This window comes from Diadema antillarum, unplaced genomic scaffold, assembly GCF_040938485.1.
Source record: "Diadema antillarum isolate AM-2024a unplaced genomic scaffold, OU_Dant_1.0 scf00000047, whole genome shotgun sequence".
NCBI lineage: Eukaryota > Metazoa > Echinodermata > Echinoidea > Diadematoida > Diadematidae > Diadema > Diadema antillarum.
In genome coordinates, this window is record NW_027270936.1 from 1,680,468 (window position 1) to 1,700,167 (window position 19,700).

General features: G+C 39.3%; 1 protein-coding gene and 1 long non-coding RNA gene across 3 annotated transcripts in view; both read right to left on the reverse strand.

Annotated features, from left to right (window-relative positions):
* The window catches only part of LOC139715381 (uncharacterized), a 359,010-nt gene that overhangs the window by 196,510 nt on the left and 142,800 nt on the right, over positions 1–19,700 (reverse strand). The window lies entirely within an intron of this gene.
* Positions 14,027–15,725, reverse strand: LOC139715359 (uncharacterized). Its single transcript, XR_011709819.1, has 3 exons — positions 15,697–15,725; positions 14,721–14,851; positions 14,027–14,161 (listed from the first exon to the last, which is right to left on the reverse strand). It is a non-coding gene; the product is annotated as an uncharacterized lncRNA (long non-coding RNA).

The following is a 19,700-nucleotide window of genomic DNA, read 5'->3' on the forward strand; positions in this document are numbered from 1 at the left end:
TGAAAAAAAAATGCCTCCAAACAGCTTTTTTTGGATAAAAAATAGTGTTGTCCCTGTTGACCTCAAGGGGTCAACAGGGACAGCGCCATTTTATCAAAAAACATACTTTTCCCCCAAATATATATATTTTTTTACCGAATTAAAGGTATTTTAGGTGGACATAAAATCCCCACATAAGATTGAGTCTCTGGGCTGCATGAAAAAAAAATACAATCATAAGAACTTTAAATTTGTCCCTATTCACCCTGTTTTACGGTATGGGCCAGTAAAAAATAGAAAAGCTGGGTACCTGCTGGTACTGGTCTAACAGTTGGACCAGTGCTGTAGTAACTAGAATTATCACTGAAGGTGATTAATACCCCGCCCCGAGATCTGGGCCAGCCCACCTCCTTGGAGCTTCGTCGAGTAGTACTAGCGACACCTGGTGAAGGCCTGAATCCCCTGTAGGGATGTGGGCTTGAGTAGCTCTATTTCTTTGTCCCTTCATCATCCCTGCTGTAACTTTCTGTTCTTCCATGAGGTCCTTAACCTTCTTGCTGAGGTTGTTGCAAACAGTAGTTTGCTGGTAGTATCAACCATATTCTCTGGCTTGTACAGTCTGGCACATCTGGTGTCTAGGTCTGGTTTGAAAAGCTCAAGTCGTAAGCAATTCAACTCGAAAGAAGAACCGTAAAGCAGGGCCAGCGCATCTTGTTGTGGGTCCATGATGTTGCCCAATGGAAGCGAACGGACGAAAGCATTAATGCCCTTTGTCATTGATTTCTGAATTTTCTTTGCAGTTTCAAGTCTCTTGACTTAGTATGTGTTGGAAGATAGTCCCAAATGAAGGGGTTCACTTTTGGAGAATCCATAGCTTGGCAGTTGCTGGGCAGGGCATATTTAGCTGCTGTCTCCTGTAGTGCTTTGTTTTATAATTGATGTGTGAGCAAATACATAGCTGACTGAGCAATCTCTTCTTCTATGAGTTCCCCCGATATCAGTGTGCATTGCAAACTCCGCCACAATATGGGGAACTTCATCTGGCATGACCATATGGTAGCATTCCTTGTCATCTACGATTGTATGCGTTTGCCCCATACTGGTGCCCGTGTTTTCGCAATGCTCGCCACTGTATGGCTGCTGGGTATGTGTATACGTGTCATCGGCAGTGTGTGGAGTCCGTGGCTGTCCCTGTGGTGTGACTGCAGACGAATGCGATACTCCTGTAGAGTTTGCAGTACGATTATGAGCTGGTAATAGCTGAATAACGGACTGTAACAAGTCTTCCCATTTCCTCAGTCTAGTGTTCACATCGGAGCTTGTCGATGACAGGGTTTTTACGAGATTGTAGATTTGATCTTCTTAACTTGTGCTGTGTGCTGAGCAGGTTTTGTTTTCCCACCATCTTGTGTAGGTGCACACTGCTCTGTGAGCTTCCCCCTGTGCGGCTGGTTGTCCGTCTCTTGTAGTGTGTGAAGCTACCATACGCTCATGTGGAGCGGCAGCGCGAAATTTCTCTTTCATCGAGATCTGTGATGCTGATTAATCCATGATTCGATGCCCGAAAACTGCTTTCACAACACTAGTTTGCCCAATTTTAGGACACAGCTCTAGTGTCTGGGATCCATATACCCAAAAACACAATCGCAAGACTGGCAAAATCCGAAGAAACTGCCAGAAAAAACGGAGGGATAAAATCCTCCGTCTGAGTCTCAGTATTGGTTCTACAGCACATGTACACATTGGGGGCTCTCTTCTGACGTAATATCGAACAAGTATTACGCAATAGAATCCAAATGTGGAGAAACAAATCCAACAACGAAATCCTTCAGATTTAAAAACCTCATATCATTTCCGCCTACACAAACATCAGGCCCATTCCACTTTTAGAAGAAGGGACTTTCAGAATAGCCAATCTTAAAATTTCATTTTTGGATTAACAAACATTCAGAATAAGAACCTTTGGAATAAGGAACCTCCTGACTTTATAACAAACTTTTTTTTTTCAGAATAACAAACCTTTGGAATAATGAATCCAGCGAACAACGAACATTCGGAATAACAAACTTTAGGAAAAGTAAACCTATCAAATTGCGACCTTAAACCTATAATACTAAATCATCACTTTTTAACATGACGATCTCTCTGTCTCTTGAATGTAATATTAAAAAAGATATATGGCATAGAATTGCAAATTTATATTGCTTTTTATTGAGTAATGGAAAAAAAAAAAACACCCGAATGATAAATGCAAGGTTTGCATGTTTTCAACATACAATCGTATACTGCATTATTGTTGTTCACTTATGATGAAATTTGAAATAAAAAACAAACAAAAATAGCCCCTCCATAGAAATTTGGTATAACGGGAATGCACTTGCACTTCTTTTTTCAATGTGTTGAAGCTCGATCCCTTCTCTGTTTCTTCTCATTTCACTTAACGCTTCCACATTCTTTTTGAACTTTTACATTTCTTCTTGCCTCTTTCTTGCCCATTACAGACTTCTTCCATCATTTCATCCCTTTCCTTTCAATATATTCTGACTGTCACTGTAAAGCACTTTCCAGATTTTATTTTATTTTTTTCTTTTTGGTCACAGCATGTTCAGGCTACATAGGGAATGACAGAAAAATTGTTGTGAAGAGAAAGATAAGAGTGTATTAACACTACCAGCACTAACCGTGGTACTTACCTGTTGAAAAGGCCCACAGTTTTGCTGTAGATTGCTACTGAAATAGTAAGAAAGTCGTAGTTTTGCCGTGGTTCTTTGTGTTTGTGCCGTAGTGTTGAATGCGTTGTTGTTAAGAAGTGAAAGAGGCGTAGATAAATTGTAAAGTGGTTGTAGATCAGGGATGGATTAGTGAAGATTAAGTCGTACGAAAGTCGTAGTACAGAAGACGACTTCCGCATCTCCGCTCTCGCGACCGAGAACGCCGTCTTTTGTTATGCAGTGTGAAAATCGGACAATAGACCACTAGCTATTCACGGCGATAATCCGTCTTTTGATACCACTTCTATTTTCCTCCAGCGCAGTTCCCTCAAAACTACCACTTTTCTACGAACAGCCAACTACTATTTCATGACTTAATTATCTGCTTAAATCATTCTGGACTTTTAGTATTGTTCTAGCCATCAATGCATAGGCAGGTAAAATCCATTCGCGCACACAATGTGGCTTCGTTATTGTGGCTAGCTAGTACTAGCTCTCAGCTTTTTACTAATCGTGGCCGCGCCTCAAACGAGTACGAAATGGGGCCAAGTTCGAGCTCATCTGGTCAGCTAAACGAGCTGGTACAACTGGTAATTGTATTTTAGTATACCGCAACCGTTTGAACAGTCGATTGAAGTACAGACTGCGTACATTACATAGCACTGATACACCTGGGCCCTGTTGCATAAAACCCTTACCGCTGGACTTACCGTTCCTTTCTAGCGGTAAGTCTTCAAATTAGCAGTAAATTTTATAATCCTTGATGCTGATTGGCTGTGATGCCTAATTTTGACGGTAGTTACCATTGAAATTCAACGGCAAGTTTTATGCAACGGGCCCCTGATAAACAAGGAAAAGTAGAAATTACGCGGTGCGTAAAATATGTCCCCGCCGGAAGTAGCATTTAGTAGCAAAATGTACAATATCGGTAAAAAATCAAGGTCAAAGGTCAAAGAAGTCAAAGGTCAAAATTCTGTGTAGAAGTTTTGAAGCCCTCACCTAGTGCCATCACAAAAAGCAAACGGAATCGAAATCGGGTTAGAAATGGCGAAGGAGTAGCATTTTGTAGCCAATGTACAATATAGGTCAAAAATCAAGGTCAAAGGTCAAAGAAGTCAAAGGTCAAAATTCTGTGTAGAAGTTTTGAAGCCCTCACCTAGTGCCATCACATAAAGCAAACGGAATCGAAATCGGGTTAGAAATGGCGAAGGAGTAGCATTTTGTAGCCAATGTACAATATAGGTCAAAAATCAAGGTCAAAGGTCAAAGAAGTCAAAGGTCAAAATTCTGTGTAGAAGTTTTGAAGCCCTCACCTAGTGCCATCACATAAAGCAAACGGAATCGAAATCGGGTTAGAAATGGCGAAGGAGTAGCATTTTGTAGCCAATGTACAATATAGGTCAAAAATCAAGGTCAAAGGTCAAAGAAGTCAAAGGTCAAAATTCTGTGTAGAAGTTTTGAAGCCCTCACCTAGTGCCATCACATAAAGCAAACGGAATCGAAATCGGGTTAGAAATGGCGAAGGAGTAGCATTTTGTAGCCAATTTACAATATAGGTCAAAAATCAAGGTCAAAGGTCAAAGAAGTCAAAGGTCAAAATTCTGTGTAGAAGTTTTGAAGCCCTCACCTAGTGCCATCACATAAAGCAAACGGAATCGAAATCGGGTTAGAAATGGCGAAGGAGTAGCATTTTGAAGCAAAATGTACAATATAGGTCAAAGGTCAAGGTCAAAGGTCACAACTGAAATTCTGTGTAGAAGTTTCAAAGCTCCCATGTAGTGCTATCATATAAAGCAAACAGAATTAAAATTGGCTCATAAATGACAGAGAAGTAGCAAATTGAACATTTTGATCACACACGGACGCACAGACAGACAGACAGACGGACGGACAGACACACGGACACACACACGTACGGAGCCCGTTTCATAGTCCCCTGCTCGAACTCGTTCGGCGGGGACAATTACCGTAATCGATGGTCCGTCGTATACACACGGTGCGCATGTGTGACATGACAGCAAAGAGTTGCATGACAGTCAATTTTTCCTCTTGGTGTGTCAAGGTAACAACGCACGTTGTGCATCCATAAACGGGGGTACTAGTAGTCACGTGGGAATTCAGCAGTGGTCAAATCTCAGCCAGGGCAGGAAACATAATGTCCCAGAAATTCAAGCACGTGTCTTTATAAGGCACGTTAGAAGTCAAACTGGCAAAACTTCGAGATCTTAAAGATCGCGATATTAAACTTCTCGATCTTTTCCCAGTCTGACCGTGCCTATTTTGTATAGACTGCATTCCAGTTATAAATAATCGAAGTCCTAGGGATCGGTAATTTAATAAAAAGTACATGAATAACGACATTTCGTCTTATCGAACGAATAGAGTTCTGAGTATGTTATGAAAAAAAAAAAGACGGCAACGATGCGTACGTAATTCAATGCTTTGTACTTTAGTAAATGGTCATATCAAATACGCTGCACTGGATGAAAAAGCAATTTGAAACCGAATTCAAACAGAGTATAGTTTGTACTTTCATGCTTAGTTTGAAAAGAAAAAAGTGACGGTTAAGGAATGTGTTTATAGGCCTGATTCGTCATTCCAAAGTTCGTCGATTACGAACGTTTACGAACGTTCATTATTCCCGGCTTATTTCGGAGGCTCATTTTGAAGATTCAATATTCCCGGGATTCATAATTCAAAAGGTTGGTTAATCCGAAAATGTTAAAGGTTCTGCAAGGCGTAACTTTGCTATAGTAACGAAGACAATGATTTAGATTTGTAATTACAAAGTGTTGTCAGTGTACTCTTTTCTTTTTTTTTCACTTTTGGATTCACAAATCTTATTTTATACTCCAATCGGCGAATCTTCGGAATAACAAAGATTCTTATCATTTTCGGATTAAGAAACCTGATTTCATTTTCGCAGTGATGAACCGTATACGAATGACGAACCTTTGGACAAACGCCATAAAATAATGTTCGTGATAACGAGCCCTAATATTCACTTTTGATTAATGCAATGCAAGTTATCCACGGGGAAAAGTGAACGAATATAAATAACAAGCGTTCTCTCACGCAGTCTCTGTGAATTTCTTCTTGTACAATGTATGTAGGAAAGCGAGGAGTGGCATCTCATTGGAACGGAGCATGTTTCTTTTGTTCTTTGCCAATGACGCTCAGAAATGACTTTGTTTCAACAAGAATTTTGCTGTAACTGTGTTCTTAAAAAAGTGTTCATAATAATTTTACACCATTGTTTTTAATGTCAACAAATTTGGCAACTTTAATTATGGATTACTTCGTTATCACAAAATATCGTTATATAACCCTCTTCGTCGCAACAGGAGTGAACGTCACACGCTTAAATATGAGCTCTTAAGAAAATTGTGATTCATGCACACTATAGAAATTTTTACACACACTACATTAATTATAGATTCAATCAAAATGCAGAAGCAGCCACCGCTTGTCCCGTGGTTATTTCCACGTTTTCTTATACAATCCACGATTAGCAAAATGATTCCCCTCAGACATCTTTGACACTTACTTTCTCCCTTTCTTTTTTTTTTTCTCGAGGTCTTATATGCGACTTCTACCTGATGCGGTTATCCCCTTATCAGTGATGAATGTCAACTACGCCAGTAAACCGTTTAATACTTCATGTTTTCTTCAAACGCACGGTTTTAACAGCTCCATGACTATAATAGACAAGTTTGGAATATGTCGACTATTGTAAGAGACACACGGGCGAGATATGATTTCACCAGTCGTATAGCGTGAGGGGACAAACAGTCTATGATTTTAATCATTCAAAAATGTGTATTCTGCATAGGGCACAAATCTAAGGGTCCGGTGGAAAATGAGAGAATGTGTTTCTAATTCATGTTTGCCTGTATACATTGTCATTTCATCTCTTACATCCCCTTCAAGTTTAGTTCCGACTGGATTTCGAGAAGATTTTGCTGCCTCCTGTGTCATGACATCAGTTTTCAGAATATTATTCATCAAAGTATAATATCAAATATTTTCAAACACAATTCATGTCGTCGATGAATAACATAGAAAAGCTTACTTATCATAAAGGAGGGATTCGTTATAATGGATTTTTTTTCTTCAATTTTATAGGAAAACACAATCATCTCTGTGAGAAAATTTTAGAGCTGTGTGTCCTCTTCGGTCTGTGCAGCTGGGAGGTGAGACAGAGTGGCAACTCTTCGTAATTCGGACAAACACAATGTATATTCAATGCATTTTTATACCATATAAGATGTCCAACATTCATAGGCTGCGCTTCAAATGAAGTCATGCCCGACACCACTCTGTGAGACGAAAAACGCGCTTCAATTTCATGGAATTACAAGATATATTTTACCGGAAAATCTTAAATGAAATGCTCGATTTGGAATTCATAAACATGTATATCTAGTTTCTTCGAAATGCCATTAAAACTAGTTTTTTTAGACATTTATATTTATCCATGATGCAAACTTTTTGCTTGTAATTTTTGATTGTTTGTTATATCTGTAATATTTTGATTTTTCAAAGAAAGTGCTCCACTGAAGCATGTTCCAGTGTGTTTTTAAACTCTTTGGCGTCAAAATCGACAGTTTAACACTGCATTTTGATTCTCTACTCCAATTCAAGACCTGCTTACCGCATGATGCACTCTCTCTTGTCAAAGCTCATGGCTACACGAAGTGTTGAACGCGTAACGTTCTACAGTGTCGAGCATGACTTCAAAGGAGAGTTGTTTCTTCTTCTCGGGCCACCTTCCCTGGTCAGTGTAAGCCCACACGGCTCTACCATGAAAGGAAACTATTCTCCTTTTGTTCTCAGGGAAGATATAGAGATGAACAAAGATTACACCGGTCGGCATGTGCATCGAAGCGTATGCTCGGTGGTATACCTTTGTCGACATAATTATTCGCGGCTGTTGTGAACTCATTAAACAGAGAATTGGTTAAAGGGGGAGTCTTTTAATTCGGACATTGGGGCTGTATAGAAGGTATTTGAGCTCACTAACACGATTCTGGCGTTTATATCCACCAAAATTCGCTCAGTAACAAGAAATCGCTCAAAATGTTCACTGATTTGGGAACGCCCCCAAAAATTGGCAGCTGATTGGCTTATGCGATTTGACGTATCAGGGGGTAGGCCCCGCGAAGCCACCGAGTTCGTCTAATGCGTTGGCAATGTAAAATGAGTGAAACTTTATCTATTTTTAAATCAAGATTTAACCACTTCTGACAATCTTTGCGTCCCAAAAGTGATTTGAATATGTTGCTTAGACATTTTAGTAGAGGCCCAGTGACGCCACTGACATTTTTTTGAACACTTTACCCATGATAATTGCCTTTTTGGATCCGGTTTACGTTTGGCAAAAACTAGATATTTTCTGTGAGAGAAAAAGACAAGTAGATGTGCAGACAGCCGCTTTACTGCTGACCGTACATTGTGACTCTGTGTGTGTGCGTGGATGATAACAACAAATTTCAACTGGAGACTGGATGGCACTCTAATTTTTACGATAACAGCGTAACGTACCTTGCTAGCTCCGCGGATCGCGTTGCATTAGCTTTATACACGGTAAACAAGCTGGTAGCAGTACGTGGTCAACAAGACAGTGTTCTCAATATGGATTCAGACCTGGATTCGCCTTTCTGGCTGCGACCCCCACCGTGATGATGAAGGCGAATGTAAAGCAGCCCTTCGTCAGCTCCAGCTCCAGCCCCACGCAACCCTAAATCTAATCTGTATTGAGTTCAACCCCGCCCGTAGCCGTACCGTTCTGGAGTATATGAACCCGACTCTTCACCTCCCGCCCCCGGGGCAGTGGCCCGTGAGGATGCTGCTCGAGGAACAGGGTGATGGCAACGAGCCCGCGACGAGGTTGGGACGTACTTGGGAGATAATAATTGGTAACTATCATTAGTATCAAGCACGCTGAGAGTCTAGATAGTTCACTCTAACGTTAGGCCTAACGTTAATTTTTACAGAATGCGGGTCGATTGGGGTCGGACAAACCAAAACAGAATTTTATTTACAATACAACATGAACGTGAAACTGGAGTGGAAGAGGGACATCGGTAAACGACGGTATGAATTGAAAGGCTATGCACTGAGCTGGCGAGGCAGATGTCATACACGCTCTCATATCTCTCGATCTCATTCATAATATCACAAGGACAAACTGATTTTTCAGATCCCGATTTTTTTTTTTTCGCATTTAACAGTATTTTACTTGAGTCCTGGTATATAACTGTTGATGTAATTCATAGTACCGTACCTGTATACGCATGTATCCGGTATATAAGGAGGTCATTTCTCTGGCCCCAAGGATCTTCCTATAATGAGGTAATCGACTGGTAAATTCCAACCAAGTTTCTTTCCACTAGGCCCTCTACTACAGTTTCACATCTAAATTGCCGAGCACGAGACAAGTTATGAAAGGATAAATGAAAAACTGCTGTTTGCAATAAGGTACAAGTGTTTGCCATACCATAACTGCAATTTCAATTACCGTATGTGGCTGGGCTCAGCAGTGGTTTGAAGAGTCTGGTATCAGTGGTAACCTCTCTGGCAGTAGGGGTTCCTATAGGCATGGCTCGACACTAACTTTTTTGTTTGGTGGCCCGATGGGGCCACCAAAATCCTAAATTTCAAATTTTTGGTGGCCCGAGAGAAAAATTTGGTGTCCCGAAAAAAAAACAATAAAAAAACATTAAAAGTCCTTTTTTTTTAAATGAGTCAAATATTTAAGATTTATGATAGTAAGAATTAGAAGTTGGACATATCATCTACTCACAAATAAACTTCAACAAACTTGCAACACTCACTCTCAGGCACTCATTCAGTCCTTTTCATTCATCCTTTGAACAAATTTAACTGCTAATTTCCGGCGCAAAAAGTTACGAATTTATTGACATACTTTTCAAAAAATTTTGGTGGCCCGACTTTCATTTTTGGTGGCCCCGGGCCACCGGGCCACCGTTAGTGTCGAGCCCTGCTATAGGCCTAGTCATGAACGATATTTTGTTCACACTTGGCTAGAACTCAAACAATGATTTCACTATAATGACTAACATAGTCTCAATCTCATTGCGTGACAGTGCAGTACCACATTGTACTTCAAAACACCAACTAATAAACACAAAGAAGGAAATAGGAATGTGTTGTACGTTATGTTTCTTTTTCCCCCCTTTTTTCTTCGTTTTCAGGTGCCTCTGTTGCAGCTGTGTTCCCACATGACCACTGCCAGGGAATCCATTTGCTGCAAAGAGACAGAGCACATAATGGACAAGATTGAGAATTACGGTACAACGAAAGACATTTCGATGCTCCAATACGCTGTATTACAGCACATCCAGGTTTCTCAACTGTGGGCCTCGATGAATGGGTGAAAGAAACTGGAAACTACCAGGACACCCAACAGTAGGCCTATGGAGAAGGTGCTTGAACAAATGCTGCAGATAACAAGTGAGTTTGTTAGGCACATTTAATTCCCTATTATATTTTCCAAATGTTGCAATGAAAATTAGGCTTTTTTCATATCCCTGATAATTTCCGAATGAATTTTATGGTGTCATTATACGATTCTACCAAAAGTAATGATTACCTGGTACCACACCCCATGCAAAGATCCATTCACATTGTGTAATTTTATTCCTGTTCTCACGATTTCTAGAGTAACACTTATGTAATATATCATCAAATTTTAGTCCCTTTGCATTCCATTGCATTCCATTTCATTTCACTTTTGTTTCAATTTCAGGCAGTCAATACATGTTTTCATACATGTATTTTATCCTGCCATTATACGGTTGTCCCCAAAATAATGACCACCATACCCCATGGGTCCCATTTACATTGTCTAATTTAAATCCTATTCTCAAGATAAATTCCTAGATGAACACATGATGTCATATAACAGGATTATCAAATTTTACTCCTTTTGCATTCCATTTTGTTTCACTTTTGTTTCAATATCAGGCGATCAAGACATGTTGCATACCGGCAACTGGTGAGATGATGCTGGAAATTTCTGGGCCAACATGTGAGAGTCCTACTGCCATCTTCTGCTGTTAGAAAAATCTGATAAACTCATCCATCAGAAATAGTGACAGGCTTTCATTTTGCATAGGTTGTAATAAGACTGTATATGCAGCACTGATATTGGGTGTAGAATGTGACAACTTGTCACATTGCGATCTGCTTAACGGGAACGTGGTCACAGTGTAGAAATGCATCAGATAAGTTTGTACATTGCGAAATGTCACATGTATACTTTGTCAGACACCTTGTCCATTACCGGTATGTTGGGTATACTGATGATATGCAGTGTCCAACACCAACTCGTCAAGGCACACAGCTGAGAAACATGCTGTTGGACTTCAGCCTCTCTGTACAAATGATCTTGTATTACAGTACAGTACATTGTATTTTATTGTAATTTATTGATGCATGTTCAGTGGAACCTCAATATTATAAGCAGTGATATGACAAACTGTAGTTATAACAAGATTTTGATATACAGGAGTGATATCTCTGGTCCCATAATGTACCTCATTATAACAAGATTCGACTGTATGTCAAATGCACTCTTGTCTCAATTCTTACTCTTACTATGCTCCCCCTCTCTCTTTTGTAATGTAGACCTACTGCATGTTTTAGCAATTGGAAAATGACACTTTCACAACCATACAACTGTAGGTAATTTTGATTGTATAGAATTGACATGTTGAACAGCTATGTTGTCAATCATGGTCACAAAAAATAAATAATGATCTAATACAATTAAGATGCTGTAGCCTTTCCGGCAATAGCTTCACAGCCTCTATTTAGAGAACAGGACCAAGTCTAGTTACGAACTCATTGAACTGGAATGTAGCTGGATCATATAGTAGTATTCTGTCATGAACCAGTATCCATTTGTCAAACATTCCTTCCAGCTGATTACACCAATTATATTTTGTAAGCAAATGGAAAAAAAAAGTGTGTTGTGTTTTCTATTATATGTAGTTGTAGTGGTTGTAGTAATACAGTACATGCAGTATAAATTCATCCTTATTAACAAAAAAAGATTAGCTTCATACAGACACATGAAAATGCACAAACATACACATATACGCACATCCTCAGTACACTCATGCATATCAGATACAAACATGCACAAACACACACCAACATCAGACACACATAGGACGAATATATCATTGATATATTTGGCCTATGTTTGTCTGATGTTCCCCCTCATGGAATGGATAGAAATATTCCCCTCATAGATATATGTACAGGTAAGATTTGTATGGCATTGTACATCTGTATGCGATTTGCATGTTGGTGGGAGTGTTCAAGTGATGCCTGTTTGAAGGTGTTTGTGGGTATGTGTGTAGTATGGCAAAGGGTGTGTGTGTGTGTTGATGTGTGTATAGATAGGAGACCAAAGAAAATTAGTAAAAGGGAGTGAGGAAAAGATGGAGGGGTAGTGTACTTACAGGAGCCACTGGATCAATGGCAGCTGGTCAGTCAAGCATGCATGAGTGACATCCACATTTGACATCAAATCAGTCCGGAACAGTTATCTTTTCCACATACATACTGTATATTTCATATCAATATTATGAGACATTCTCATGTAACATTGAATCAAAAGCTTTGTGATTTCATTTTCACTATACAGAAATCTCTACAAAACTCAAATTTAGGATAAAAATAATATATGTTAGATTGTATTACAAGTGTACATATACAAAACAATACAGGTGAGTGATGTTATTCAATCTTTCACACATCTACAAATGTGTACAAATGTGTGAATGTATGTGAGCATATGTGCATGTGGGTGTTTGCTTGTGTGCACATTTTCAGAAGTACCTATCTGCATGAATAATTATGAATGTCTGAGTCTAAGTGACCCAGCAACTGTTCTTTTATAAGACCTCTGACACCATATTCATTATAAAAAAAAAACAATGCTTAACTTTTAATGCTTAACTTCAATGATTATGTATGGAGAACTATAATAGAAATCAACAGAATAATTCCCCAACTAGACTTAGCATCGCATTATGAATTCGGATTCTCCCTGTGGATGCATTCCAGGTCTCGGAACTTGAGTAACTGGGCCTCAGTCTGCTTACACACAGATGAAGATTAAGTAAAATGCTAATGCTTAGAACACATCTTGTTCTCCTTTTTCATAAATCTGTGAATCATATACCAAGAGTAAATTATTGCATTTCTTCTCAAAACTACATGTATATACAATTTTTTTTTCAATCCCTTTTGAGTGCGTTGTGTTCTATAATGCATGCACATCTTATTCTAAATTATCTTGTCAAAAATATCAATATTTGATCATAAGAGTGACGAGCTCTAATCTATAACAGCAAACATGCAATGATAAAATCATAGTAAGGGACATCATTCATGTAGAAATCTTCTAAACTTACCATTTTAATACAACACTGAATATCTCTACAGAATAGTGTTAGGAATGCAAGCTCATCTGTCCATAAATATGGTCATTTATGCTTTAAAGGGGAAGGCTAGTAACTGATCAGTGGGAATCAGTGGAAATGCTGGGAGATGATTGTTCCAATCCTTATGGGATTCATTCAAGAGTCCATTGTATATCTATTTTTGTGTGAAAATGATTTGCTTCAGAACGGTCTCATATTCAAGTAATGTGCAGATTAATGCTCCGTCACTGACCAGGGACGCTAACCTGGAAGCATTAAACTGCACATTACTTGAATATGAGACCATTCTGAAGCAAATCATTTTCACACAACATTAGATATACAACGAACTCTTGAATGAATCCCATAAGGATTGGAACAATCATCTCCCAGCATTTCCACTGATTCCCACTGATCAGTTACTAACCTTCCCCTTTAAACATCAAGAAAAGAATACACAGTTTTCCTTTTGTATCCACATGACTCCTGTATTGTAAATGAATTATGATTTTGCTATTAAAAGGACAATATTCAATTGGCAAAGAAATGCTCTTTGAAACACCATATCAAGTTGGCATCATATTGTTTGTGACGAAATGCTACATACATGTCATACAGACGGAACACAACAGTAACCAAGGTGATTTTATCTTGTCTTTACATGATCACTCATGAATAGAGCGCATAAGAATGCTGGGTATGTATAACAAAATATTGAGTGTTTGTATCCAACATCTGACAGAAGTACAGATGAAAAAATCATTCTACAACAATTTTAAAAAATTTGCAAAGTATCATATTGTACATAATATGAACTTCAATCTCAATTGCAAGGATTCCTGAAACCATCACATCATTTGTCAGGTGCAAATTGTCTCCTGTGATATTCAGTAACTTCCTCCCTTGGATGACACACGAAGGCACTCACAAGGGGTGGCGTTGAAGGCTGGCAGGATGCAGGAGTTTTGTCATCGTACTCCACAACAGCAGAAAGGACATCATCAACATGTGCTGTAGAAAATTCAACAGAAAGAAACAAAGGGACACACAAAATAGATGGAATTAAGATGTTTGCATTGGTTTTTAGCAACAAAGTCCTTGAGGTGTCATGAACAGAAACCATCACTTTGATAATGACATAAAAAAATCTTTGCAAATTCATATCAAAATTGGGGTTTGCCCTCCTCAATGCAAAGACTTGATTTGAGAATGCCAAAGTAGCCATTGGTCATGGAATGTGGAGTGTTGGTCTTCGGGAATGGAAAACTGACTGCCTCCCTTCTATGACTTCTGATTAGTGGAACAGGCTTAAGACCTGCCCCTCCACCCCCCCCCCCCCCTCCAAAAAAAAAAAAAGAGAAAATGTATATCTAGACCTTTTAAAACTGATCATTTTATGTGTACTCAGTGGTCAAGAAAGCCATGCTTCTACAGAGACAAACAAATGATAAAATGTGTAGTTGACAAATTGTGCCATTCTAATATTTTTCTCTTCATTGTAATTGGTCTTGTAATGTGAATTCATTTTCTTCCAATATTACATAAAATATCTACGCCGTTCTTTACGAACCTTCACACTAGAAGAGCCAGGCTTGTATTTCGGCTTCACAATCTGGTAGAGCAGATCACCTGTTGCACCTCGAGCTTGCCTCCTGTCTGGATTTGCGTTGTACACTGTAATGCAATGCTGCCAGCTGAACCCTGTAATTAGTAATAGCATAGAGAGGATTGAATTAAAAAAAAATGTCTATGTAGGCCTGTAAGAACATGGTTAACTAGATGCATGTTGGAACTCTTGGGAGAAACAAATACTGTTAATCACAAATAATAACTGCCATTAGTACTTCCCCACATTCAACATTGTAACCAGGGCAAGTGAAATTGTAATGACGACAACTGAAAATAAACGACTGCAGAAAGTTCCTTGTCTGATTGGAAAGTGACTTATTTTTTGTACATGTAAACTATGAAGTCACATTACATTAGTCAACTAATATATGGGAAACATTTTGGGGCAAAAAAAAAAATGGATATTGAAGATTTCACTTGCCTATTACCATATGGGCAAGTGAAGACAAACAATAATACCCAGTCCTGGATCAATTCAATCTACGTGTAATAATTTGTTTTGGAACATACCATCCAACCATTCGGTTACTACAACTCTTTAGATCTTTATTGGGGAAGCAAGGCAGTCCCACTCGAAACGCTAGACAGAGCTTATCAACCTATCGAAACCGTGAAACTGTTAGTAAATAATGATACTAGTAGAATATTAGCAATAGGCCGAGGCCATAACCAGACGCCGTGCGAACCCTGTTCCGATTTATACAGCAACTGTGAACTGGGCTGTGTATAGATCTACAGTGTAGTTACGATACTTAGTCATACGATAGCTAGAGAGTCGTCTATACAGAACATACCCGACTCTATATACTATAGATCTAACTTCGTTAGAGATTTAGAGTCTCTATTATATACATTGGTCTCGTGTCTCTATCTCGACTCTATAGAGTCGTCTAGACTAGACGCTATACAGAACATACCCGCTTTCTCTCCAGCTTCAGAACTGCTGATCCGCTTTGTTTTTCAGCTCTCTGATGATGAGATTGGCTTCCAGTTCCCAGCTTGATGACAGGGATAGCTATGGGCTGCAGGATCCTCTTTTTGAGCGCAAATCCTAGCCGAGTATACAGCCCCTCCTCTACTAGTCTGTACATGTACTTGGCTCCACTCCTCCAAGCGATCATTGCATACTAGGCTGTACAACCTGGTAGAACCATTCAGTGACATTGCATGCATCCCACTGGCTGGCACTGCACTGCACTGCTGGGCTCGCTTCAGCAAATGAAATGAGTCTCAAAACCCAATTCTTTCGAATGGCGTCATCTTTAGGGAAGTTGTGCAGACTTACACCCATCTTTTGTGTCTTTGCTGCGGTGACGACACACCTCCACGGCATTTTCTTGAAATATTTTCTCTAACTTTTATACAAATACACAAGACTCACAGCACTGTGAAGTACGGTATACGGCGAGACAGTCGGCACTATGAATACCCCCTGCTACGTCAAAGTGTCACCTGACAAGGCACGTGACCGGTCCTTGCTTTTTCTGGGGGCGTTCCCGACTACCCGAAAAATGAGCGATTTAGGCGATTTCAACTGGGTTTTTTGAAGTTCACAGATCTCGTTGAAGAAAAGCATATGAGATTTCTAATAGTATTGACACTGTATTTTCATATGATCATGCATTATAAAGTTAAAAGACTGCCCCTTTAATGAGTGTATACTCACCACATGCAGAGATGAGTGATAAAGCTCAGGGGTGGATCCAGGAATTCCGCAAAGAGGGGCGTCTCTACAAAATTAGAAGGTGTCGGGGAGGCATGCGCCCACTCCATTTTTCTTTTTATTTCTTTTTTTAAACCAAAAATAAAGAAGGAGGGGGCACCCGGTGTGCCTCCGCCTGGATCCGCCACTGAAGATGCACACATTTCCTTACAGCATTGTACAGGGATTATCGAATACACTTTTCCAAGCTGGGCTGCCAATTTGTCTCAAGAGTCTCTCACTGAGCTGCGAACGTTTGCAAACGTTGCGATTTTGAACTTTCGTCTGCAGGATTCGAAAACAGTTGCAATCAAATTCTAAGATATGCTATGGCTTGCATTGTTGTGCATGTCGCCAAGAAATTCTGTAGACCTACATGACCAAACATCTTTGCAGCAAGACGAAAACAAAACACTGTTTAAGACGATGAAAATCGTTTGCGTACAATTTCGAATTGCAACTGTTTACGAACCTTAACTAAACCTTAAATTAGTTATACGTTTGTAAACAGTCACCGCCAAGTGAGATACATTGTACATTGTATACTAGTAGGCCTATACAGGCCTACTCCGTACGATGGAACATCTTTTTGCCATCCCTTTAATACATACTTCAAAAAGATGAGCTGTATATAGGCCTACATAATACAAATGTATTATAAAGCCCACGGGAATGCGCGAACAGAAATTGGCCAAACTGACCTATTGTTGAAAAATGAATGAAAATCAAGTCACTCGACTTTTGTTTTACAAAGTTTTGTTTTTTACAGTAATAATAATGATTATAATAATAATAATGATAATCATAATAATAATACCAGTGGCCTCTTATAATGCACTGAAGTCCATCAAGACTGATGCTCATGGCGCTGTTACATAACCAGCATGAACAGTACCGTATAATACAACCATACAATAATCAAATACGATAACTTATCAGAACAAATTAAATACAACAAAAAACAAAATGCTTTTACATGACGAAATTGATCTAAAAAATTGAGAAAACTGTATGAACAACCAACGCAGTATAAACGTCTTTTGGTGAGACCGGGCATTTTCCTCTATTGCTCCTCGCCTGTGGAACTCCCTCCCATCTTTTCTACGTGAAATTGACTGACTGGATCACTTCAAAGCCTCAAATGTTTTTACCAGGCATTCAATTGCTAAGGAGTCTGCGCGTTTGAATGTTTCTATAAAAGATATATGGCGCCATACAAATGCTGTGGATCATCATCATCGTCATCATCATCATCATCATTTCTTTCTTTATTGCGTTTAATCTTTTTTTTGTCCACTTCAAAGTATAATCGTTCTTACGAGTGTTCTGTGTTCATATTCATACAAGCAATTTTTCCATTTTGCTGCAGTAATTTCAAAGAAAGTTGTACTAATTTCTATTTGCCCTATTTGTAGGTCGATAATGCTGATCGTATTTTTGAAGGTTCGACAACTACCCCCCCTCCCTTTTTTTTTTTTGTATGTTTGTTTGTTTTTGTAAAGGCCCTTATACTGGTACAGACGAGGACGAAGCGCGCTGGTTAACTAAGAATAACACCGAGGTTCGATGTGAAGTACTAGTAATACATTCATTAGGCAAGCAGAAAAAAAAAGATACAGGTGTATTAGACATTTCTACGATCACGGGGGGGGGGGGGGGGGCGCTCAAACAGAAGAACACGCGCGCATAATTATCATTCCTTGATGTCTGGCTAAAGAGCCTGGGAAACAGCGGAGGAATTAACAGTCTTCCCAGCTAGTCTCGAGTCAAATGCCTCAGACATTGCAAACGAAATGATTCTATTCTCCGTTCTTTTACGTTTATAATATAAACAAGCGAATACATCAATCTACTGTAGCAATCTAATGTAGCTCAGCGACGCTGCTGTTGTGCTAAATACACCAGGCATGGCACGCAAGCAAACCAAACAGAGAGAATCGGCGTGTTTCTACAGAACCCCAATTCCGGTTCGATCGGATTCTCTGTGGAAACATGTTGAATGTTTCAGGTGGTAGGCAGCGGCTCTGCGGCAGATAGGTAAATTCTGCCAACTACTCTACACGGCATATCGTGGCAATGCAAGCACTCTTGTAATCTTATGCTCAGAAAAAGCAACCAAAAAAAAATGTATGTTACTTTTTAACACTGAAAGAAATTTGAACTTGCAACCATGCAGTATTAATCACAACACTATTCAAGTAGGCCATCGCTATTTACGATTTTGGCAGAGGACATGATTTCCTTCCTTATCGAACGCATACTAATACATGAAGTAGCGTCCCTCGCAATATTGGCAACCATGAAGCCAACACACGTGGCAGGGTGAAAAGTGAAAGCACGTGTTTGACAAACATTTACTTGCTTTGTGAATGTGTCATTCTTGTAAAGAAAATAATTCTGCGCTGGTAATATCACTCTCTTTCACGCACAGCAACAGCGCAATAACGGCTATTTCCCCAGACAGATTTCAGTACAGGATAAAAAATCTCTGAAACAAAAAATAAAAAAATAAATAAAATGCTTTCTGTGAAAAAAAAAGAAAAGCTGAGTTTCTTTCCCCACATGTAGTGTCACGATAGAGGAATGGTACAGCCATGTTTCACCGTATTACGATATGCTTATAATTTCAAGAGTTTGAAAACATGGAGATAAAGGAGAAGATGAGTAACCATCAAAGTTTAAATCTCCTTAGCTTGAGTCACTAGCTTGGGCAATTAAACGAAAGAAAAGAATTAAAACTTAAGAATGGCAAGAAAGAGCGAATGTATGTACAGACATCGTAATTGCTTGCTGTCTTTCATATGATAGGGCCTATTAGGCCTACAGGCCTGGCTCGTGTTTGGCTCCTCATCATCACCAAAGAAATCGGCACGAATTAGGACAAAAGAATTTTTCTTCTCTTTGTGCGTATAAGCACCGGGAAGATTAGAGTCCAGGTCAGGAAGGCCGTTCGATGGGATGAAAGGTTTGACCGCTTAAAGAAAGATGACCTTTACGGAGAGACAACATGTACGATAATGGGCCGCTTTCCAGAGTCTGTCCGACGCAACAACACTCAATTCGAACCAGGGCGGCCATTGTCAGAAAAGTGCTACTAATAATGAGTGAATGAAGTCGTTGTTAGAAAGTTCAAAAATAGTTGATGATGGTATACTTGAACAATAAACCGAGATGAGGAAGGGCATCAGGAACAGATATCCAACCATCTGAAGTTCATGC